Raw genomic sequence first — 24765 nt, forward strand, 5'->3', positions numbered from 1 at the left:
AAATCACTTACATAAAACACATTAATCCTAAAACACACCACCATTCTTGGATTGCATATTATAAGATCCATATTACTGTTTTAAAAAGTTTACGTTGGGGACAAGTTTTTTTAAACCATTCCTTTTTGATCCAAAAATTTAAAATATTAGGGCACCACTGGGAGAAAAAGACCTACCGAAATGGCAAATTTAGTAAAGAACGTTGAAGCACGAATCAAGAAGACACTGGTCACTCAGCTGAAACCGCTAGGAGGCAGATGTGTATCCAGATGCCTAGAATCCTGCTTAGATCTGGAGGATGCTCATCCCGTTCTTCAGTGGAAATCTAAACATGTCTCTTAAAGAAGAAGCAAAGACCCAATCAGCCAAGAAGATTTCTTCAGCCCTTGACAGGGAAACGGGAGATAGGATAGGTTGTTTACATCTTTGGATTTATTTGGAAGGGTAAGACTTCTATGGAATAAGGGCCAGAACAGAGAGATGTTATCATTCACGTTCATGCCTACAACATCTTGGCATAGCTCTGCAGTACGTACTGTAGGAAATGGTCCTTTGATTCTGAGGAAAGGGGACAGGCCTCATGTCATCCATCCAAGAGTGGAAAACGGGATACTCCAGCACTACCAGACTGAGGCGCAAGAGGCTTCAGGGCCTCTACTTTTAAGTAAAGCTGCCCCAAGGCCAAGATCAGAGGCAGCTGTTAATCCAGATTCTTCAGATGGCCTCGAGTGTCCAAGTAGCAGCCAATCTAGGGTCACCTCTGGGCAAAACTCTACTCTTGAATGTACATCATCTCTGCAGCAAGGGATCTGCCAACACCCAGAGGACATCTTGGAGAGCGTTCATCAATGAGGCCCAAAGGAGCCCAGATCAAATACATTTTGCACATGATTCAGATGTTGTAGGGAGAGTAAGGGGAGAGACATCTGCCCCCAGATTGCTTCTTTAAAAAATGTCTTTTATTATGAGTAGAAAAGTGAGAAGTCAGAGTTGTAACTATTGGTCCACTTCTGATTGGACCAAAATGAGTAGCTTAGACCCTGCTCATCAACGAGGCACCATGAAGGGCTGAATCGGACATGCCTCTCCCTCAGTCCAGCACGAACACTGGATGGCATCAGAGGAATGGAGGAAGCCATAGATCTTCTACTCTGTCAGCCTGGATGCTTGCAGGGAATAGATGAGGTGGTCTGCTTACTTCCTAATTACTGACACAGAAAAGACAGTCTCAAGCTATTTCTACATATACATGTGACTTTTTTTAAAAATTAGTTCAATTCTAGTAATGACTGTTTTTACCAAGCAGATTAGAGTTGTAAATTTATATCATGCCAAATAAATATGACTTAATTTGCACTTTCATATAAACCTAGCTTCTACAAACTGTATAACTCACTTAAAAAAAAAAAAAAGTATTGGGCGCCTGGGTGGCTCAGTTGGTTAAGCGACTGCCTTCGGCTCAGGTCATGATCCTGGAGTCCCGGGATCAAGTCCCATATCGGGCTCCTTGCTCAGCAGGGGGTCTGCTTCTCCCTCTGACCCTCCCCCCTCTCATGTGCTCTCTCTCTCTCTCTCATTCTCTCAAATAAATAAATAAAATCTTTAAAAAAAAATTTTATTCAGGAGAGAGAGAGAGAGAGGGAAAGAGAGGCAGAGGGAAAGGGAGAAGCAGGCTCCCTGTGGAGCAGAGAGCTCAATGCAGGACTCGATCCCACACTCTGGGATCATGAAGGCAGATGCTTAACCGACTGAGCCACCCAGGCATCTTATATTACTTAGTTTTTGAAGAATGATTTTTTTTTTCAATATACAGTGTAGAGTCATCTTGTTTTGGATATAATGTCAGATATTTTGAAAATGTTAATTTTCCTTCTGATAGTTGCAAATATAGTGATTACAAATGAATTTTTTATCTTTGCTAACAATATAGATCAATTTCCCTGGATTTACAAAGAAAGTCTTTATTTTGTCTTGACTATACCATGAAATAATCATATTAAAAGTGAATGTAGAGGGCACCTGGGTGACTCAGTTGGTTAAGTGACTGCCTTTGGCTCAGGTCATGATCCTGGAATCGCAGGATCGAGTCCCGCATCGGGCTCCCTGCTCGGCAGGGAGTCTGCTTCTCCCGCTGACCCTCCCCCTCTCATGCTCTCTCTATCTCATTCTCTCTCTCAAATAAATAAATAAAAAATCTTAAAAAAAAAATTTAAAAAGTGAATGTAGATTCACTTTTTAATTTTTTATTGCTATGTTAATCACCATACCTTACATCATTAGTTTTTGATGCAGTGTTCCATGATTCATTGTTTACATATAACACCCAGTGCTCCATGCAGAATGTGCCCTCTTTAATACCCATCACCAGGCTAACCCATCCTCCCACGCCCCCCCCCAGAACCCTCAGTTTGTTTTTTGGAGTCCATCGTCTCTCATGGTTCGTCTCCCCCTCCAATTTCCGCCCCCTTCATTCTTCCCCATCTGCTATTTTCTTCTTCTTTTTTTTTTTTAAACATATATTGTATTATTTGTTTCAGAAGTACAGATCTGTGATTCAACAGTCCTGCACAATTCACAGTGCTCACCATAGCACGTACCCTCCCCAATGTCTATCACCCAGCCACCCCATCCCTCCCAGCCCCCACCACTCCAGCAACCCTCAGTTTGTTTCCTGAGATTAAGAATTCATCATATCAGTGACGTCATATGATACGTGTCTTTCTCTGATTGACTTATTTCGCTCAGCATAACACCCTCCAGTTCCATCCACGTCGTTGCAAGTGGCAAGATCTCATTCCTTTTGATAGCTGAATATTCCACTGTATATATATACCACTTCTTCTTTATCCATTCATCTGTCGATGGACATCTTGGCTCTTTCCACAGTTTGGCTATTGTGGACATTGCTGCTATAAACATTGGGGTGCACGTACCCCTTTAGATCCCTACATTTGTATCTTTGGGGTAAATACTCAGTCCTGCAATTGCTGGATTGTATGGTAGCTCTATTTTCAACTTTTTGAGGAACCTCCATACTGTTTTCCAGCGTGGCTGCACCAGCTTGCATTCCCACCAACAGTGTAGGAGGTTCCCCTTTCTCCGCATCCCCGCCAACATCTGTTGTTTCCTGACTTATTATTTGATTTGGATTTCCCTGATGCCAAGCGATTTTGAGCACTTTTTCATGTGTCTGTTGGCCATTTGGATGTCTTCTTTGGAAAAATGTCTGTTCATGTCTTCTGCCCATTTCTTGATTGGATTCTTTGTTCTTTGGGTGTTGAGTTTGAGGAGTTCTTTATAGATTTTGGATACTAGCTCTTTATCTGATATGTCATTTGCAAATATCTTCTCCCATTCTGTCGGTTGTCTTTTGGTTTTGTTGACTGTTTTTTTTGCTGTCCAAAAGCTTTTTATCTTGATGAAGTCCCAATAGTTCATTTTTGCCCTTGCCTCCCTTGCCTTTGGCGATGTTTCTAGGAAGAAGTTGCTGCGGCTGAGGTCGAAGAGGTTGTTGCCTGTGTTCTTTAGGATTTTAATGGACTCCTGTCTCACATTGAGGTCTTTCAACCATTTGGAGTCTATTTTTGTGTGTGGTGTAAGGAAATGGTCCAGTTTCAGTCTTCTGCATGTGGCTGTCCAATTTTCCCAACACCATTTGTTGAAGAGACTGTCTTTTTTCCTTTGGACATTCTTTCCTGCTTTGTCAAAGATGAGTTGACCATAGATTTGAGGGTCCATTTCTGGGCTCTCTATTCTGTTCCATTGATTTATGTGTCTGTTTTTGTGCCGGTACCATACTGTCTTGATGATGACAGCTTTGTAATAGAGCTGGAAGTCCGGAATTGTGATGGCACCGACTTTGGTTTTCTTTTTCAACATTCCTCTGGCTATGCAGGGTCTTTTCTGGTTCCATACAAATTTTAGGATTATTTGTTCCATTTCTTTGAAAAAAGTTGATGGTATTTTGAGGGGGATTGCATTGAATGTGTAGATTGCTCTAGGTAGCATTGACATCTTCACAATATTTGTTCTTCCAATCCATGAGCATGGAATGTTTTTCCATTTCTTTTTGTCTTCCTCAATTTCTTTCATGAGTATTTTATAGTTTTCTGAGTACAGATTCTTTGCCTCTTTGGTTAGATTTATTCCTAGGTATCTTATGGTTTTGGGTGCAATTGTAAATGGGATTGACTCCTTAATCTCTCTTTCTTCTGTCTTGTTGTTGGTGTACAGGAATGCCACTGATTTCTGTGCATTGATTTTATATCCTGCCACTTTACTGAATTCCTGTATGAGTTCTAGCAGTTTTGGGATGGGGTCTTTCGGGTTTTCCACATAAAGTATCATATCATCTGCCAAGGTGAGACTTCTTCTTTGCCGATTTGGATGCCTTTTATTTCTTTTTGTTGTCTGATTGCTGTGGCTAGGACTTCTAATGCTATGTTGAATAGCAGTGGTGATAGTGGACATCCCTGCCGCGTTCCTGACCTTAGGGGGAAAGCTCTCAGTTTTTCCCCCTTGAGAATGATATTCGCTGTGGGTTTTTCATAGATGGCTTTTATTTATATGAGGTATGTGCCCTCTATCCCTACACTCTGAAGAGTTTTGATCAAGAAAGGATGCTGTACTTTGTCAAATGCTTTTTCTGCATCTCTTGAGAGGATCATATGTTTCTTGTTCTTTCTTTTATTACTGTATTGTATCACATTGATTTGCGGATGTTGAACCAACCTTGCAGCCCAGGGATAAATCCCACTTGGTCATGGTAAATAATCCTTTTAATGTACTGTTGGATCCTATTGGCTAGTATTTTGGTGAGAATTTTTGCATCCATGTTCATCAAGGATATGGGTCTGTAATTCTCCTTTTTGATGGGGTCTTTGGCTTGGGGATCAAGGTAATGGTGGCCTCATAAAATGAGTTTGGAAGTTTTCCTTCCATTTCTATTTTTTGGAACAGTTTCAGAAGAATAGGTATTAATTCTTCTTGAAATGTTTGGTAGAATTCCCCTGGGAAGCCCTCTGGCCCTGGGCTTTTGTTTTTTGGGAGATTTTGGATGACTGCTTCAATTTCCTTAGTGGTTATAGGTCTGTTCAGGTTTTCTATTTCTTCCTGGTTCAGTTTGGATAGTTGATACATCTCTAGGAATGCATCCATGTCTTCCAGGTTATCTAATTTGCTGGCATAGAGTTGCTCATAATATGTTCTTATAATTGTATTTCTTTGGTGTTGGTTGTGATCTCTCCTCTTTCATTCATGATTTTGTTGATTTGGGTCATTTTTCTTTTTGATTAATCTGGCCAGGGGTTTATCAATCTTATTAATTCTTTCAAAGAACCAACTCCTAGTTTCATTGATCTGTTCTATTGTTCTTTTGGTTTTATTTCATTGATTTCTGCTCTGATCTTTATTATTTCTCTTCTCCTGCTGGATTTAGGCTTTATTTGCTGTTCTTTCTCCTGCTCCTTAGGTGTAGGGTTAGGTTGTGTACTTGAGACCTTTCTTGTTTCTTGAGAAAGTCTTTTACTATTAGATGTAGGGGTGTTGACTTATTTTTATTGATTTTGAGAGGGGTTCTCTGTGCCTCCTGGATTTTGATGCCTGTTTCCTTCCCCAAATTAGGGAAGTTCTCTACTATAATTTGCTCCAAAATACTTTCTGCCCCCCTCTCTCCTTCTTCTGGGATCCCAATTATTCTAATGTTGTTTTGTCTTATGGTATCACTTCTCTCTCGAATTCTGCCCTCATGATCCAGTAGTTGTTTCTCTTTTTCTCAGCTTCTTTATTTTCCACCATTTGGTCTTCTGTATCACTAATTCTCTCTTCTGCCTCATTTATCCTAGCAGTTAGAGCCTCCATTTTTTATTGTACCTCATTAATAGTCTTTTTGATTTTGACTTGGTTAGATTTTAGTTCTTTTATTTCTCCAGAAAGGGTTTCTCTAATAACTTCCATGCTTTTTTCAAGCCCAGCTAGTATCTTTAAAGTGATGATTCTGAACTCTAGATCCAGCATCTTACTAATGTCCGTATTGATTAGGTCCCTGGCAGTCGGTACTGCCTCTTGTTCTTTTCGTTGAGGTGATTTTTTTCTGTCTTGTCATTTTTGTCCAGAGGAGAATAGATGAATGAGAGAACAAAAAAAATGGTAACAGAGTAACAACATCCACAGAAAATATACACTAAAGACCTGAAACCAGGGGGAAAGAAAGAAAAAAGAAAAATAAAGATAAAAACAAACAAAAGCAAAACAAAACAAAAAAACAGAATATGATGAAATATGATCAGGCTGGTGCATAGATCAGTGCCACACACTAGATTTGGGGCATATTTTGGTCTGTTAGAAGAAGGTGCCTCCCAAAATTTTAAAGAAAGAAAAACTTATATATGTACAAAAATAAGGGTTAATACGATGAAGGGATGGAATATGACTGTAAAGATGAAAATTATCAATTCCTTTTATAAAATCTTTTATAAGTTGGTTGAAAAAAGAAAGGAGGATTTTAAAAAGGAGAATGTGATCAGGCAGGAGACTAGAACAAAGCCATACACTAGAGATTTAGGGTATATTTTGATCTGTTAGAAGAAACTATCTCAAAAGTTTTAAAGAGAGAACAACTTATATATATATACCAAAAATAAGGGTAACTACTATGAAGGGATAGAATATGACTCTAAAAATGAAAAATAAAAAATTTTTTGAAAAGGGATTGATAAGATGTTGGTTGAAAAAGGGAAAAAGAAAAATTCAAAAAAAAAATTAACTTTGAAGGACTACAGAATCATGGTAAAAAAGCCATGGATTCTCTGTGCAGTATTCCCCTAGCGCTGGAGTTCTGCCATTCTCATTGATCGGTAAACTTGGTCTTGGCTGGCTGTTCTCGCTGATCTTCCGGGGGAGGGGCCTGTTGCCGTGGTTGCCAAATGTCTTTGCCGGAGGCGGAATTGCCCCGCCCTTGCTAGTCCAGGCTAAGTACTCTGCTCCAGTTTGCTCTCGGGAGCTTTTGTTCCCTGCAAGCTTTCAGTGCAGCTTTGCAGGACGAGAGTGAAATGGCAGCCTCCTAATCTTTGCCCCAGAGGAGCTGAGAACTCGGGGCCCCGCTCCTCAGTGCGCCCCCAGAGAAAAGCAGTCAGTCACTCCCATCTCCCCGGTCTCCAGCCACACTCCGTGCTCACACAGCCTGTGACCCAGCGTTTCTGTCTCTGGCACCCAACCCTGTGTGGAGTCTCCAAACCCAGCAGATCCTTGCAGTGCGCTCCCGCGCCGCTCCTCCCGGGGGAGGAAGGGGAGTCTCCCCGGATCTGCTGCTTGTTGGGTCCCTGCTGGAGGAGCAGGGGCCCAACTGTGCCGCGGATCACAGTTTATGGCAACCCCGAGCTGAGAGCCCGCGCCTCAGCTCCGTCTCTGCAGCCGGCTTCCCCGCTCTGATACCTGGGAGCTCTGCCACACTCAGGCACTCCCGGACTTCCTGTGACCCCGAGGGTCCTGAGACCACACTGTCCCGCGAGGGTTCCACCCCCTGCTTAGCCACTGGAGTGACATCCCTCAGCGGAGCCAACTTCTAAAAGTTCTGATTTTGTGCTCCGCGGCTCTATCACTTGCCAGAAGCAGCCGATGGAGGCCCCCTCCCCCACCGTCTATCCTCCCAAATATCGCCTCAGATTCACTTCTCCGGACATCCTACCTTCCAGAAAGTGGTCGCTTCTCTGTTCAGAGAGTTCCTGCTATTCTTTTCTTCGATCTCCTATTGAGTTCGTAGGTGTTCAGAATGGTTTGATCCCTATCCAGCTGAATTCCTGGGACCAGATGAAATCCAGGTCTCCTGCTCCTCCACCATCTTGCTCCTCCCTCAGATTCACTTTTTTATCTAATGTGTTTTCTACAGATGTAGCAAAATGTTTTTACTACAAGCCAGGTATTGAACCATGTCCTTGGTAGTAAGCCTGTTGGATCATTTTCTCTTTCCTCCTGGTCCAGACTGTTAATACCACTTGCCAGTGGCTAACACGGACAAGAAAAGCACTCCTATAGTGTTTTAGAAATGGAATCAGTGCATTTTTAAAATAAGAAAATACAGTACAAAGTGTTTCAGGTAAGCACTTCATGCCCATGTTCTGTAGCTACTCAAAGATAAGGGATGAGACACCTCTGCATCAGTTTTGTGGCTGGTCTGAAGCCCAGGATGTTGGTCTGTCTATAAGGATCCCTTTCTTCAGTTTCATAACTAAGCATTAGAAAAATAGGTGGCATTGCCACATTTTCAAGCAATTTAAATATTTGGCATGCAACTCAAATCATTTAACTTAGCTTAGCCTGTCTATAAAGAGGTCTGTCTAAGGTGTTAACTTCCCTAGTTTGACTCTGTGATAGCAGAAGGCAGAGGACTTTTGTCCTTCACTTGATAAAATGTGTGCGCTGTGCATCGTTCCGTTGATAAAATATCTTAAGCTGGTTTCCCAGTCTTGAAATAAAGGGGTTGGGTATTCAACCAGTGGTTCTTGGTCCATAGTCTCTGAAGCTGTGAAGGCCCTGACAAGTTCCCTCAGGCCCCCTTCATTTCTGAGTGGGTTAAAGCCAGGGGTCTGGGCTCTGAACCTGGCACCTGAACTGCTTAAAGCAGGGGCAGTTCCACTACTCTCTGTGGCAAACCACTGAATGAGCTACGTAAGGTCCCTCTCAGAGATTCTGTGACAAAAGAAGTTAGATCAAGTCATTGGAGGAAAAGACATCATTTCATGTACAAGACAGACTGTGCCTGCCACCACACCACAGTTGGTGTAGCAAATGCTAAACAGAAAGTTACCAATTTGAGACCTGGATGATATGTAACTTTGCATGCAAATTTCAAAGAGTTCAGGTTGTCATCAGGAAAGGATCCATGGTATGAATATTGAAAAATGGATTATGATAACTAGAGCAGAAAGAAATATATTAATTATGAATTAAAGTAGCTGGTTTTTAAGAATGTAATAAATATTCATATAGGAAGATGCCAGCTATTCCTAATATGAAATATTATCATTGTATACCAGTAAGGGGAAATTAAAAAGGAAAACCAGTCATGATGAAATACAGTAGGAACAAGCATATGTATTTATGGGTTTATGGACAAAGTCTGAGACATTGTTTTATTACCGTTGATATCACAAATCATATCTGTTAACACTAAAACATTTGACTTAAGTCAAATGCTGTTTTTCCTAAAAGACAGTGGTCAGACTCTCACTAAATGAAATTCTATTCTAAAAACAGCCACATAATTTAATGAACTCTGCTTAATAGTAAACATCCATCTACTCTTTCTTTGTTTTATAAATACTTTTCAACAAAGGAGTGAAAAGCCACTGTGGCCATGGGATTTCATTTTTAGGAGTCCCCATATCAGGGGGAGAGATACCAGAAAGCTCATCCACTGAGAAGGGAGCTGAAGTCAAGCGTAAAGCATGGGAGGGTGTGTGGAGGCGGGCAGAGTCCCCGTGTCCACTCTGTCCCTCGGGTGGAGCAGGTGGTCGAGCCAAAGCACAGATCAGGGGACAGTGTAGGGACACAGGCAGCAGGGAGCCTTGTGGAGAAAAGTGGACATTTCATCAGCAAGGCAGCAGCCCCAAGGAACAGCTGGTCTGGCTGCATTTACCAAGCCATGAGCTTTTGTAAACTCAGGGACTCAGAGTCCTCTGCCTAATCTGACTGGATCTTCCCAGCTATAGACAGATGGAGAATCAACTTCTAACCATACTTAAGCTTCACTCCTGAAATTTATCAATATATGCTGTGGTTTTTCTAAATCTGCCTAGTGGATGGAGATAGATTTTTTTCCATATATTGGCATGTTTTTGTGTGGGGGTATGTGTAAACATATGTGATTTTTTTTTTACAAAAAACCCTATTAACCTTATATATTTGTAGCCTCATACATAACCTCTTTAATATACCTTCTGTTCTTTGATCCAAGGGTGGTGTTCCTTCCTATATGGTTCCTCCTTCTGGTACAAAAATCCATGTCATTCTGTTGTTTTTATTTCATTTTTTAAATGTATACGCATAAACATTTTCCCAGTTGTGATCAATGGCTATAATGTGAAATGTCAATTTTTCTTTTACTTGTTTAAAGATGAAGACAGTCCAGCATTATAGAAAAATTGCTTAGTCACTACATCATATTCACCAAACTTCTATAACCTATATTAGCTTGGCATTAAAGATGGTAAGAAATTTATTTTTAACTATGTCAGAAAGCGTTTTTGTCTGACCTGGCATTCAAGAACAGCAATAGTCAGGCCTTCATCCCCTTTTAGAGCTTTATTTCCACAGCCACCTGGGGTTTGGCCTTTCTGATGTCACAAACCAAAATGTGTCATTGCCTTGCATGATTTCCATGCTTCAACCGTTTCTGTCCATACTCAAGGTGGCAGCTGTAATCCAGGTCCTACCCGTCTAAGGTTAATAGGTACCTTCACCAACAGCATCCATCCTGTTACAGATGACAGGTCATCTTATGCCTGAGCTATGAATAAGCTGGTTTATAGGCTAGTTTAATCTGATCTTATTTAAATGAATAAATGTCCTTCAAAGCAGTTATTTGGTGGGGGCGGGGGGGTGCCACCGATTTTTTCCAGCCTCACACGTGCCATTCGCTGAGTCTCTTCCTCCAGGGATAAGAAGGAGGTACGGTGGTTGCTAACGGTCCCTCATTACCCCTTATTCCTTCCAGGATATTCTCTGGGGTTTTTTTGTTGTTGTTTGGGGTTATCTGATTTGACTTGGTAAATCATAAAGAGCACAGATTATGTCTTCTTAGCTTATTCTGCACAGATGTCACCTGTGGGTTTGAGATTGATATATTCTTCACTTTTCTATGCTATTGCCATTTGTTTGATGTACTTACAATAATCTCTGTTGAAGGATAGAAGCAAATGCCCCTTTAAAGCTTCCTCGGTGCAGATGAAATTATGACAATAATACAAACTTTCAGTACTTTCACAGAGAAGTCAAAGACTGTTACATACCTCATCCACGTCCACAGCCAGCCGCATCCAAGATAACAAAAGATAGGTCAGAGTGGTATTTTGCAAATGGATGCTAAGGTCACCTGAAGAACTTTTAGCAGAAGTCAGAATATTGCAGTGGGCAGGTCAACTCTGTTTTCAGGGAGGACACTGAGGCCAGCAGTACTAAAGGGCTTTGCCCAGGGTTCTCCCACCAGTCAGTCACGAACTGGGATGGGAACCTTCGTCAGGAACGGTCAGCTTTGCCACAGGCAGCCACAATCATCACACTTGCCTGTGTATTCGGGAGACAGGCCAAAGTCTGTCTTTGCACACAGATTTAAATCTGATACGGACTTCCCACACTGAAAGTCTTGGGCCATTTCTACACAGACCATTCATTTCATCATTAACAATTAAATAGGCCACATTTTATGGATTTGGACTGTCCTCTTTTTTTGTAAAGCAGTTCTGATGATGCGCTCTTTAACTGCAGTGTGGGCCCTTTGAGTAGAACATGCTAATGATATAACACATTAGGGAATTCTTTTTAGCAAAGAAAAATAACAACAGCATGTTTTAGAAAAGCCTGAACATTTGAAAGTGCTTGGGAAACCTTTTCTAACTGGCATAAATAGCCTTGGTTACTCCAAGCTGCAGCATTTTCTTGGTCTAATTGTTTTGGGGACAGCAGGCTGAGTGGAGAGGGAAGAATAATGGACATCAGTCCAGCCCTCATCCAAGGGCAAGGTGTGACTTCTGAGAGAGACGAAGATAAATGCAGCCACTTTCAAGTAGAGAATTAGAATAGCCCTTCCTTAGACACTTGAGTTTAAGAAAGGATTGGTCATCAGGATAGAGAGGTGACCAGGGCCCACCTTGGGAGGCGGCTTCAGTTCGTCAGGGTTTCCTACAAGAAAGCACTGCGGAGGGCTTGCTATCACAATGAAGACGTCTGCTCTTACCGTTTTTCCAGGCACCAGGCATAATTTGGGTTAATTTTCAGGTCTTCCTGTGTCAATAAGTGTAAGGGCTGTCCTGGGTGAGCTTCAGTAAGGTGACGAAGAAGCAGCCTGTGCCCTGCACTGGTCTGTATGCCCAGCATCCCTGTAGAGGCCCTTCCAGGCAGCCACTAATGCACATACCACAGGCTGCATGCCTGCTTCCTAAATTCGGTGCACGTTCTCTTCAATTCCGGTTTATTTTAATGCACTTCCAATCAAGGAGCATTTCTTGATTCTCCTAACGGCATCACTTCAGCTTTTGAGGAAGTAAAGATAAGCAAGGAGAAGGCACTTTCCTTCACGAGTTCCTAGTCTTTTTTCCCCTAACTTCCCCCCAAATTTTAACATTGAATTTTAATATTAAAAAAAATCTCAAACCTCCCAAAAAATTGAGCAGAACAGCAAAATCTCTGTACTTTCCATCCAGATTTAGAACTGCTAACATTTTTCTACATTTGCATGTCTTTCTTTGTGTGTGTATTATTAATTTGGCCTGCAGTGGGTAGAGAATCAAAGAGAGCTATCCAGGCTAGAAGGGACTGAAAGGATACAGCAAGCATAGCAAAGATGGGATATGTTCCAGAAAGAGGAAAAACATCAAAATTTCTTGTAGGAAGTTCCTGATCTGTTAAGGGAATAGCAAGTAGCATGTGGTGGCTGGCAAGTAGCTTATATGGGAGAAAGTAGACATTTGAGGAAAGGCCTTAAATACCAGGCCAAGAGATGTTTGGGGTAAGAGGCAGCGAGGTTATAAGCAATTAGGTTCCATCAGTTATTCTTTCAGGCGGGAATGGCAAAATCGGCTAGGGAACTTAGAGGAGTGGAGAGGACAGGTGATGACTAAGAGCAAGGACTTTACTTAGAAAACCACCTCATACATGTCCAGGCAGGAGTCTACTTACTAAGTTCCTTGTAGAACACAGGATATATTCTATTGGTAATTTTGTTAGGTTTGTTTAGATTTTACATTTTCAGTTTTCTTGTCTAGTTTTGTTAGCCTTTAACTTAAAGGGCAGAGGACTCCATCTTTCTTACTGCTGAGCATATGCCCAGTGTCCAAGTGTCTGTTGATCCATTCCAAGTTGAAATAATTTTAAAAGACTTGATATGCTCACTTGTATTTAATAGTCCCTTTATAACCTGAAACTCTGTGAATACATATCTGCAGTCCCGTGATAAATGTTCCCTGAAAAAACAGATAACTGATTCATAAGTATGGTTTCTGCTTCAATAACCTAGATCTGTACTGTCCAATCAATAGAGTGGCCACATGCGGCTGTTAAATGCTTAAAATTGACTTGTTCAAACTGAGATATGCTGTAAATACACACCAGATTTCAAAGACTTATAAAAAAGGAATGTAAAATATCTAAAAAATAATTTTGTATATGGATGACATGTTAAAATGACAATATTTTAGATATACTGGATTACATGAACATGAAGTGGCCCACTCCCACCACTTTTCTTCACCCGAGTATCAGAAGTCTTAGCCAGGGCAATTAGGCAGCAACAAGAAATAAAAGGCATCTAAAATGGTAAGGAAGAAGTAAAACTGTCACTATTTGCAGATGACATGATATTATACATAGAAAACCCTAAAGACTCTCTTTAAAAAAACAAAACTGTTACAACTAATAAAGTTGCAGGATACAAAATCAACATACAAAAATCTGTTGGATTTCTATACACTAATAGCAAGCTATCAGAGAAATTATTAAAAAATCCCATTTACAATTGTATCAGAAAGAATACATAGTAATAAATTTAACCAAGGAGATAAAAGACCTGTACACTGAAAATGATACTTTGATGAAAGAAATTGAAAAAGGCACAAATGGGAAGAGATGCCATGCTCGTGGTAATGTCCATATTACCCAAAGCAATCTATATAGATCAATGCAATCCCTGCCAAAATTCCAGTGTCATTTTTCACAGAAATAGAACAAACAGTCCTAAAATCTGTATGAAACCACAGAAGACTCCAAATAGCCAAAGCAATCTTGATAAACAGCAACACCCCTGGAGGCATGTTTCCTGATTTCAACCCAAATATCACAAAGCTACATTAACCAAACACTGTGTTGTTGGCAAAAAAAAAAGCAACAACAGACACAGGCCAGTGGAACCCGACAGAGAGCCCAGAAGTGAACCTGTGCATACGTGGTCAATTAAATTACAAGAAAGGAGCCAAGAATCTGCAATGGGAGGACAGTCTCTTCAATAAATGGTGATGGGAAAACTGGACCTCCGTCTTGCATCATTCACAAAAATAAGACCTGAAACCATAAAACTCCTAGAAGAAAACAGAGATGGTAAGCAACTTGCCATCAGTCTTGGCAATGATTTTTTAGATTTGACACCAAAATCAAAGGTTGCCACTACAGCAAAAAATAAACAAATGGGGCTACATCAGACTATCAACAAAATGAAAAGGCAGCATACTGAATGGGAGGAAATATTTGCAAATCCTATATTGGATAGGGGATATCCAAAATATAGAAAGTATTCATAAAATTTAATAGCAAAAAATTATTCAGAGGGCCAACAGGTACATGAAAATGTGCTCAACCTCACTCATCATCAGGGAAATGAAAATCAAAACCACAATGAGATACCACCTCACATCTGCTAGATGACTATTATCAAAAAGACAACAAGTGTTGGCAAGGACGTGGAGAAAAGGGAACCCTTATGCACTGCTGGAGGGAATGTAAATAAGTGCAACTACTATGGAAAACACTACAGAGGTTCCGACAAAAATTAAAAATAGAACTACCATATGATCCAGCAATGCCACTTCTGGGTTTTATCCAAAGGAAACAAAAACATTAACTTGAAACGATATATTCATCTGCATATTCATTGCAGCCCTATTTACAATTGCCAAGAAATGGAAAAACATTAAATGTCCATCAGCAGATGAAGGGATAAAGAAAATGTGGTGTGTGTGTACATACATATACACACAATGGAATATTATTCAGCCATAGAAAAGAAAGAAATCCTGCCATTTGCAACAACATGGATGGATCTTGAGGGGATTATGCTAAGTGAAATAAGTGAGACAGAGAAAAAAAAGAATCCCTCAGTAGAGAAAACAGGTTCATGGTTGCCAGAGGTTAGGAGTGGAAGAAATGGGTGTAGGTGATCAAAAGATCCAATTGTCCAGTTATAAAACAAGTCATCAGGATGTAATGTACAGCATGGTGAGTTTAGTTACTAATACTATATTGTATTGTAGTTGCTAAGAGTACATCTTAAAAGTTCTCATCACATAAAAAAATATTTAACTATTTGTGGTGATGGACATCATACTGACATACTGTGGTGATCATTTCTCAATATATATATCGAATCATTATGTAGTATATCTGAAACTAATATAATCTGTTAATTATATCTCAACAAAAATAACACAAGTGTGTATATATAAACATTTTATCTATTTTTACTTTTTAATGTGGCTAATGAAAAATTAAAAGTTAGATGTGTGGATCACATTTTTTTTTTTTTAAAGATTTTATTTATTTATTTGACAGAGAGAGACACAGCGAGAGAGGGAACACAAGCAGGGGGAGTGGGAGAGGGAGAAGCAGGCTCCCCGCAGAGCAGGGAGCCCGATGCGGGACTCGATCCCAGGACCCTGGGATCATGACCTGAGCCGAAGGCAGACGCTTAACGACTGAGCCACCCAGGCGCCCTGGATCACGTATTTCTATTCAACAGTGCTGATACAGATAATTGGATATATTTCTATTCAGATGCTCTCCAACTTGTATATATTTTTTTAAGATTCCAATAAATGTACATGAAAGGCAGGTATTCTCCAGCTCTATACCAGGACTAGTTTGAGTTTCTGCCTTCAAGAAAGTGTGAAAAAGCAATATTTAATTTTTGATAATTTTGAAGAACCGTTAAGTATAAATGCTGTTTTATAGGAAACCACTTTAAAACAGGAATTCTGGAAAGGATATTATTATTAGGACAGGGTAAATGAGCAATTTTTAAAATAAAAAGTTTGCCAAACATATATGTCTGTAAATACCTGTTTTAAGTCTATAGTTCAAATAATTAAAATGGTAAAGACCAATCCTAGTGAACTGATTTCAGAGGCAGTATAGTTTGCTTTTTCTGCTGATGAAATCTGTCACATTTTCTTAATAAATAGCATTTCTCCAAATCAGCTAAGCTTCTCCAGAGAGTAAATGATGAAAGTAGAGCATACGGTGGTGCGCTTATGTCTGAAATAGTTAGTGATATGTCCAGTATTCTCCCAGAACTTTACGTAATGTTCCCTAATGGTGGGGAACCTTGAGATCCACCATGAGAGCATCATTAAACATTTTTCTGTGTGTTATATATGGTATTCATTTAAGGTTTAGAGTGGTTTCCATCCTTTCACGGCATCGCCCACTTACTCTAGTCCATCAGGCTGCTGACAGTTCCCTACTTTAGGGAACAGAGCAGCCTCAATTCTCTTTTTAAAACTCTTCAAAGAATTGCCTTAGCCTCCCTTGGTAACGTGTATCTAACAACTTTCATTATCAGAGCCTGTGGATTTAACCTCTCTCAACTTCATTTTCCCCATCTGTAAACTGCAGATAAAAACCGGCTGTACCTTGAGCACGTGGTGCACTGTAAGTGCTCGGGTGATGTGTGGAATGAACGAAAATTACTCCCATCTCAGATATCCCCTTCTTGTCTAGCATCTCCCAGGCAAAGCACGTTTACTCCCTTCTCTGACTCCTTCAATTTCATCAGTTTAAGAAATGTTGGCATTGCCTTTTTTATAATTTACTTATTTTTACAAAATAACCAGTGTCAACCCCCAAATTCTTAGGAAGCCAGGACGGGCGTCAGGCCTGTGTGTGACACCCCTCACCCACGGATTCACTTCCTGCTTGAATACACAACCCATCCTGGCCCCATGCTTCTGTCCGGTCTGCTGGGCTTGACTTTCTAGCTCTAGTGTCCAGCAAAGAGGATAACATAGTAAATACCTTATAAAAACAAATGATTTACCAGCCTGGCAAAGTTTATCTCATCGTACCTCTCAGCTGACTATAAACTAATCACTTGAAGTAAGGCATTTGCTAGTCGTTCAAATCATGGCAATTTCTCTTTTTCATTTTAAAAGACTATTGATGTGGGGAAAGGAAACCTTGACCTACTTCGTTGACAGAAGAAAGCAAAGAAGCTGAAAATTTAATACTTATGTGTTAGATTGTTGACTAGATAATTCATACGGCTTCTCTGTGAAGTAGATATTCTTATCCACATTTTATAGATGAGAAAACGGAGTTCATAGAGCCATCGTCTGAACCTGGGTTGGACTCACTTACCTCACACGACAGGGTTTAGACTTTTTTTTGACAGGGAGAGCTTTCCTCCGTCAAAGTATCAGAGCAGAACAGTCCCCCGGGAGCACAGGGAACAAGTCCTTCCCACTTGTGCTTTCCAGGCCTTTAAAGCGTCAGAAGCCTCCCCACGGCCTCTATTACACTGTCAATCAGCTCAAAAGAGCCACAGACCACTAGGCCAGCCGGCAGAGGAGGGCAAGCAAGACAGCAGGACAGATGGCCCTGCTTACCCTCATGTGACACAAGAAGGGTTGAATAATTTAAATTCCACCAGTTTGCCAGCTTCTGCCGTATAGTCCTCAGTCTTTCCAGCTTTACACAGACGCTGCTAGGATGTCAGTAAAGCAACAGAATATGACATGCCTAACTCTTATCCTTACCTTTGGGAAAGAAAACAGTTTGAGATCATGGACGAAAATTGTAAAATCTATGCTAACGTTTCTCTTATTCTTAAGTGCTTCTATTTCTCTAAAATATGAAAACCCACAAGGTAGGCAGTGCTTCTGTGTTCTCTAATATATCAGGTATTATGTTTCACTGGAACAGGAACGTAACCAGCCCTCATTGGCCAATATTGTTGTCGTTACATCACAACTGCCCTTAAAACAGTCGATGGCAGGGCACCTGGGTGGCTCAGTTGGTTGGGCGACTGCCTTCGGCTCAGGTCATGATCCTGGAGTCCCGGGATCGAGTCCCACATCGGGCTCTCTGCTCCTTGGGAGCCTGCTTCTGCCTCTGACCCTCCCCCCTCTCATGTGCTCTCTGTCTCTCTCATTCTCTCTGTCTCAAATAAATAAAATCTTTAAAAACAAACAAACAAACAGTCGATGGCATGGGCTTTGAGGCACACAGCTGAGACTGCACTTTCACTCAGACACAGCAGGTTCAGGTTATGTTGATCACATGTGATAGTTTCCTGTAATTTGATACAAGCTGTAACTTATATTCTTGTCCCTAGTTAAAACAGGACTTGATCTGAGTGACTGGTTATCTTAGAACCATGGTTAATTCTGCTTTCTGCAAACAAAGAGGGGGGAAAAAAACCCACTACATCTCAATTGTCTAAATGTTGAAATGAATATAAATGTTAAGCCAGCCAAGGTTTTGGACAAGTTTTTGGGGCTAGATTTTGAGAGAGTGATGGCATCAAGATGGCAACATAGGTCATTCCTAACTTCAGTCCCCTTCACAAGAAACTAACAGTTATCCACGGAAGAGACACCGTTGCAAAAATCCTAGAACCCAGATGGGGGTGCGCCTAAAGCACAAAGACCAAGACGGACTGCATCAGAAGGGCAAGAGGAGCGGCTACACTGACCACACGGCTCCTTCCCCAGGCCAGCACAACACTGCACCAAAAGGATTCCGGAGCCTACAGTTTCTCCAACAGGAAACAGAGCCCACGGTGGACATCCAGCTCCCCTGCACTGTGGGTCACGTCACAAGAGGCCCCAACTCAGGTCTCACATCAAGGGGGAATTGTGCAGCTTGACCACTGGGCATCAGATTGTGATTGAAAAGGGGAACAGAGTTTATAGCGATCACATTTGGATCCTGGAAGACCGAGTTTCCACTCATAGCAGCATTCAAGACCAGCCAGTGGTTTTGCTTATCTGCAGAGTCAAGATTGTGGCCCAGTCTGACCAGGAATTTGGTGGGGCACCGATCTGCCTGATTTGGGACCACAAATAATGAGCCATACCAGCCTTGGAGCCAGTTCAGTTGCTCTGCTTGAGCAGGACAGCTATTTCGTAGGGTTACCTACTGCTGAGTGTAACTCCCAGTGCAGGAAGCCTGAGCCCCTGGGAAACTGTTTAGCCCCACAGCACTCAAGTTGCCTACCTTCAGAGCCAGAATGGTAACCCCAGTTACCATACAGTTCTGCCTAATTGGGTCCCCAAACAAAAGACTTGCAGGCCCTGGGGCCTATTCTATGGCCCCAACCAAGTAGGGAAACTAATTTATAGTCCTACCTACCTACCGACCAGGAAACCCAACTATAGCTCCCAGGAATCTGCATAGCCCATCCTGCAATCCCAATTAAGCAGCACTTGAGTGGACAGCCAAGCCAGCAGCCCTTCCCATCTGCAGAGCCAAGACTATAGCCTGTTCGGCCTCCAGAAAAGAGCCTTGCCAGCCTTGGGGCATTTACAGCAACCCCACCTAAGCAGGAAAACGAATTTGTAGCCCTGACTTCTCCTGAGTACAGCCTTCTGAGTACACCCAACCAGGGAACCTAACCAAAGTACAGGGGAAGCCACGTAGCCCACCTCGCAGCCCTGCTTACAGTGGCACATGAGCTGAGCACATGGCCAGTGGCTCTCCCCATCTGCAGAGCAAAGCTGGTGACCCCATCTGGCCAGAGATGGTACACAGTCCTGCTTGATTGGGGTCCCCAAACAACAAGCCATTATGGCCTTAGCCCCTGTTCTGCTGCCCTGCCCAATCAGGGAAGCTAATTCATAGCCATGCCTGTTCCTGAGAATAATAGTAGTCCTAACTAAGAAGCATGACCAACAAATCCACACAACTGTGGAGCCCATCCTACAGTTGCACTTGGGCAGGGAACACAGCCAGCACATGGAACATTTTTTAGGATCCTATGTTAGGCCACAAAACAAGTCTTAGCAAATTCAAGAAAACTGAAATCATACCAATTATCCTCTCTGCCCACAGTGGTATGAAACTAAAGATCAATAACAGGAGGAAAACTGGAAAATTTGTGAATACATGGAACTTAAATAGCATTCTCCTGAACAGCCAGTGGGTCGAAGAAGAATTTAAAAAGAAAAAGTATCTTGAAATACGATATACCAAAACTTTTAGGAAACAACAAAAGCAGTTCTAAAAGGGAAGTTCATAGCTATAATGCATACATCAAGAAAATAGAAAGATTTGGGGGTGCCTGGGTGGCTCAGATGGTTAAGCGTCTGCCTTCGGCTCAGGTCATGATCTCAGGGTCCTGGGATTGAGCCCCACATTGGGCTCCCAGCTCAGCAGGGAGTCTGCTTCTCCCTCTCCTTCTGCTTGTGCTCTCTCTCTCAAATGAATAAATCTTTAAAAAAAAGAAAATAGAAAGATTTCAAATAAACAACCTAACTTTGTATCTATGGAACTTGGAAAGGAAGAACAAACTAAACTCTAAGTCTGCAGAGGAAAGAAAAGATTGGAAACAAAGATTAGAAAATGAAATACAGAAAAGGAAAACAATTTTTAAAATCTAACCAACATAAAAGAGAGGACTCAAATCAAAAAAACTTATAAATGAAAAAGATTACAACTAAACCACCAAAATACAAAAGATTTTATGAAACTACTATGAAGACTACACCAACAAACTAGATAACTGCAAAGAAATGGAAAAATTCTCAGAAACATACACCCTACCAAGACTGAGTTAGGAAGAAATAGAAAATCTGAACAGATGAATTACTAGTAAGGAGCTTGAACCCGTAATGAAAAATCTCCCAATGAAGAAAAGCCCAGGACCAGATGGCTTCCCTGGTGCATTTTACCAAACATTTAAAGAAGAATTAGTGCCAATCCTTTTCAAACTCTTCCAAAAAACTGAGACGGTAGAAACACTCCCAATTCCTTTTATGAGGCCAGCATTACTCTGATACCAAAGCCAAATAAGGACACTACAAGAAAACTACACGCCAATATTCCTGATACATACAGATGCAAAAATTTTCAACGAAATTACTAGCAAATTGAACTCAACAGCATATTAGAAGGATTATTCACCATAATCAAGTGGTATTTATCTCTGGGATGCAAGGATGGTTCAACATACACAAATAAATGTGATACATCACATTAATAGAAAAAAATAATCATATGGTCATCTCGGTAGATGCAGAAAATGCATTTGACAAAATTCAACATCCATTCATGATAAAAACTCTTAACAAATGTATAGAAAGAATGTGCCTCCATCTAATAAAGGCCATATAGACAAGCCTACAGCTAACAATGATGAAAGTTTGAAAGTCTTCCCTGTAAGATAAGGAAGAAGACAAGGGTGCCAACTCTCACCACTCCTATTCAACACAGTACTAGAAGTCGCAGCCAGAGTAGTTAGGCAAAATAAAAGGCATCAGAATTGGAAAAGAAGAAATAAATTGTAAATTTGCAGATGATATGATTTTATATACAGAAAATCCTAACAGCCACACCAAAAACAGATCAACAATTCAGCAAAGGTACAGGTCTCAAAATTAACATACAAAAATCAGTAGTGTTTCTATATACTAACAATGAGTTATCTGAAAAAGACGGAAATGATCCCATTTATAATAGCATCAAAAACAATAAAATACTTAGGAATAAATTTACCCAAAGAGGTCAAAGATCTCTATGCTGAAAACTACAAGACATTAATGAAAGAAATTGAATAAGACAAAAATGGGAAGATATTCCATGTTCATGGATTGGAAGAATTAATATCATTAAAATGGCCATACTATCCAACACCATCTATAGATTTAATACAATCCCTATCAAGATTCCAATGTCATTTTTTTTACAAAAGTAAAAAAAAAAAAATCCTAAAATTTGTATGGAACCACAAAAGACCCTGAATAGCTAAAGTAATGCTGAGAAAGAACAAATCTGGAGGCATCACAGTTCCTGATTTCAAACTATATAATAATGCTGTACTAATCAAAACAGTATGTTACTGGCATAAAAAAATATACACATGAACCAATGGAACATAACCCAGAACTGTACAATTAACCCCCCAGCTATACAATCAACTAATATTTGCCAAGGGATCCAAGAATACTCAACTGAGAAAAGACTATCTCTTCAATAGGCGGTACTGAGAAAATTGGATATTCACTCCTATCTTAAACCATTCACAAAAATTAACTCAAATGGAATAAAGACTTAAACATGAAACCTGAAGCCATGAAACTCTAGAAAAAAACCTAGGGGAAAAATTGTCTTGACCCAGGTTTTGGCAATGATGTTTTGTTAAGACACCTACAGCACAAGCAACAAATTAAAAAATAAACAAGTAGGACTACATCAAACTAAAACCTTCCACACAACAAAAGAAGCAATCAACAAAATGAAAAGACAACCTATGTATGAAAAGGAGAAAAAAATATTGGCAAGCTGTATATCTGATAAGGAGTTAATATCTAAAATATATAAAGAATTCCTAAAATTCAGGAGCAAAAAGAAAAAAAAGCAAATAATCCATTCAAAGTACCTGAATAGGCATTTTTCCAAAGAAGATATTCAAATGACCAACAGGTGCATGAAAAGGCACTCACATCACTCATCATTACAGAAATGCAACTCAAAACCACAAAGAGCTCTATCACCTTACGCTATCATCAAAAAAAGATAACAAATGCTGGCATGGTCTTAGAGAAAAGAGAACCCGTGAATGCTGTTGATGAAAAGTAAACTGGTACAGACAGTTTGGAAAACATTATGGAGGTTCCTCAAAAAATTAAAACTAGAACTACCCTATGATCCAGCAATTCCACTTTTGGGAACATATCTGAAGGAAATGAAAACACTATGTTGAGATATCTGCACACCATGTCTCTAGCAGCATTATTCACAAGAGCCAAGAAATGTGTCCATCAGGGATGAATGGGTAAAGAAGTTGTGGCACACACACACACAAATATTATTCTGCCATAAAAAGGGGAAAATCTGCCATTTGCAACAACATGAATAGACTTTTAGGGCATTATGTTAAATGAAGTGAGTCAGACAGAGAAAGACAAATACTGTATGATCTCACTTATATGTGGAATCTAAAAATACCGACCTCAGATACTTTGTTGCCAGGGGCACAGGGGTGGGGAGGAATTAGGAGAAGGTGAACACAAACTTCTAGTTCTTAGATCTAGAAGTACTGGGCATATAATGTACAACATGATAAATGTAGTTAACAATGCCGTGTGGAATATTTGAAAGTTGGTAAGAGTAGATTCTAAAAGTTCTTATCACAAGGGAAAAAATTTTGTAATACATGTTAACTAAATTTATTGTGATGATCATTTCCTAGTATATAGGTATGCATCAATATATATCAATAGAACTGGAAGAAAATAATCTGTTTTCCCATCTGTGGGAAGTTGTCTGTCTGCCAGTCTTGTTATTTTACTTCACAACTGACCCTCCAACATTTGGGGTAAGGAGAGTTCAAATCATAATTCCAACTATTTTCCTAAAAAACAAAACAAAAAAAAAAAAAAAACAACTTTTTTTTTTCTTATAGGGAAGACTTTAGGGTTTGCTCCAAAAGCATGATTCTTTGACTTGAAGGAATATAGTCCAAAATAATTGTAGTGACATAGTCAATTAAAATTCATGATTTTGGGGGCGCCTGGGTGGCTCAGATGGTTAAGCGTCTGCCTTCGGCTCAGGTCGTGATCCCAGGGTCCTGGGATCGAGTCCCGCATCGGGCTCCCTGCTCCTTGGGAGCCTGCTTCTCCCTCTGCCTCTCTCTCTCTGTCTCTCATGAATAAATAAATAATATTAGTATCATTTAGAAACTTCATCTCAAAAAATTTCCAAATTATTGAAGAGGCGAGAGCTTCTTACACTGAATTATATATTAGGGTAATATTACCTGAGGCACAGTCCGTATTCTTGTATGGTTTTACCTTGTAACTTTGTGTTTGCATTAGTAAAGACGCTGACAACTCTGAAAAATAAGTAATTTGAGTTTTAATAAGTAAAGTGTGTTAACTGGTAATACTATCTCTGGATTTTTAAATTGCCTTTTTCAAAATTTTCTCAGGAAGATAACAAGCTCCCTCTAGTGGGAAGTGAGCATTATAATTCGGTTATTTCCCCAAAGCACTGTAACTTCAGTTACATTTTGTTTAAAGGAAAGGGGCTCCATTTATTTTTCTCTTTGAATTTTAGCCAAAAGAATAATATTGGTTATCATGGAATGTGTATAGGACAGTCATGAGTTTGGGGCATGTTGATGAACTGCTCTTAACCTAAGCAAAGAAAGTGAGGTTACCTCAACTTAATGCCTTAATGCCTAAGCATTAACTCCAGCTAACCTGTTAGAATATATACATACATACATAGAATTTACTTACCAATTACATATATATCACTTAACTCCTAAGCCTTCACTTTGATTTAATTAAATAGTTAGAAGATTCTCTCTTACCTCTTGGCCTCATTTTACAGCTGAGCTTATGGCTTCCTCAAGATTTCACAGTTGGCTTCGACCTTTAAGTTTCTATTAATTTTACAGAAAGCAAGCCTTGCTCATTTTGGCTTTTCTTAATTTATGAGAAAAATATAACCGAAATCCCGTGGTTTTTTGGAGTAATTAGCTTTCCGCCCCATATCATTCAGACTTGAAGCTAAAACTGCATCTTTATAGAGTTTAATAACTTATGTAAAATGTTAATTCTCAAT

The 24765-nt window shown here is 40.2% G+C and overlaps 1 protein-coding gene across 12 annotated transcripts in view; it reads left to right on the forward strand.

Moving 5' to 3' along the window:
• Positions 1–24765, forward strand: part of TPK1 (thiamin pyrophosphokinase 1) — a 346106-nt gene that overhangs the window by 314242 nt on the left and 7099 nt on the right. The window lies entirely within an intron of this gene.

The sequence above is a fragment of the Mirounga angustirostris genome, unplaced genomic scaffold, assembly GCF_029215605.1.
Source record: "Mirounga angustirostris isolate CCGP_5_RB_7025 unplaced genomic scaffold, mMirAng1.0.hap1 SCAF_12, whole genome shotgun sequence".
In the NCBI taxonomy this organism is placed as follows: Eukaryota; Metazoa; Chordata; class Mammalia; order Carnivora; family Phocidae; genus Mirounga; species Mirounga angustirostris.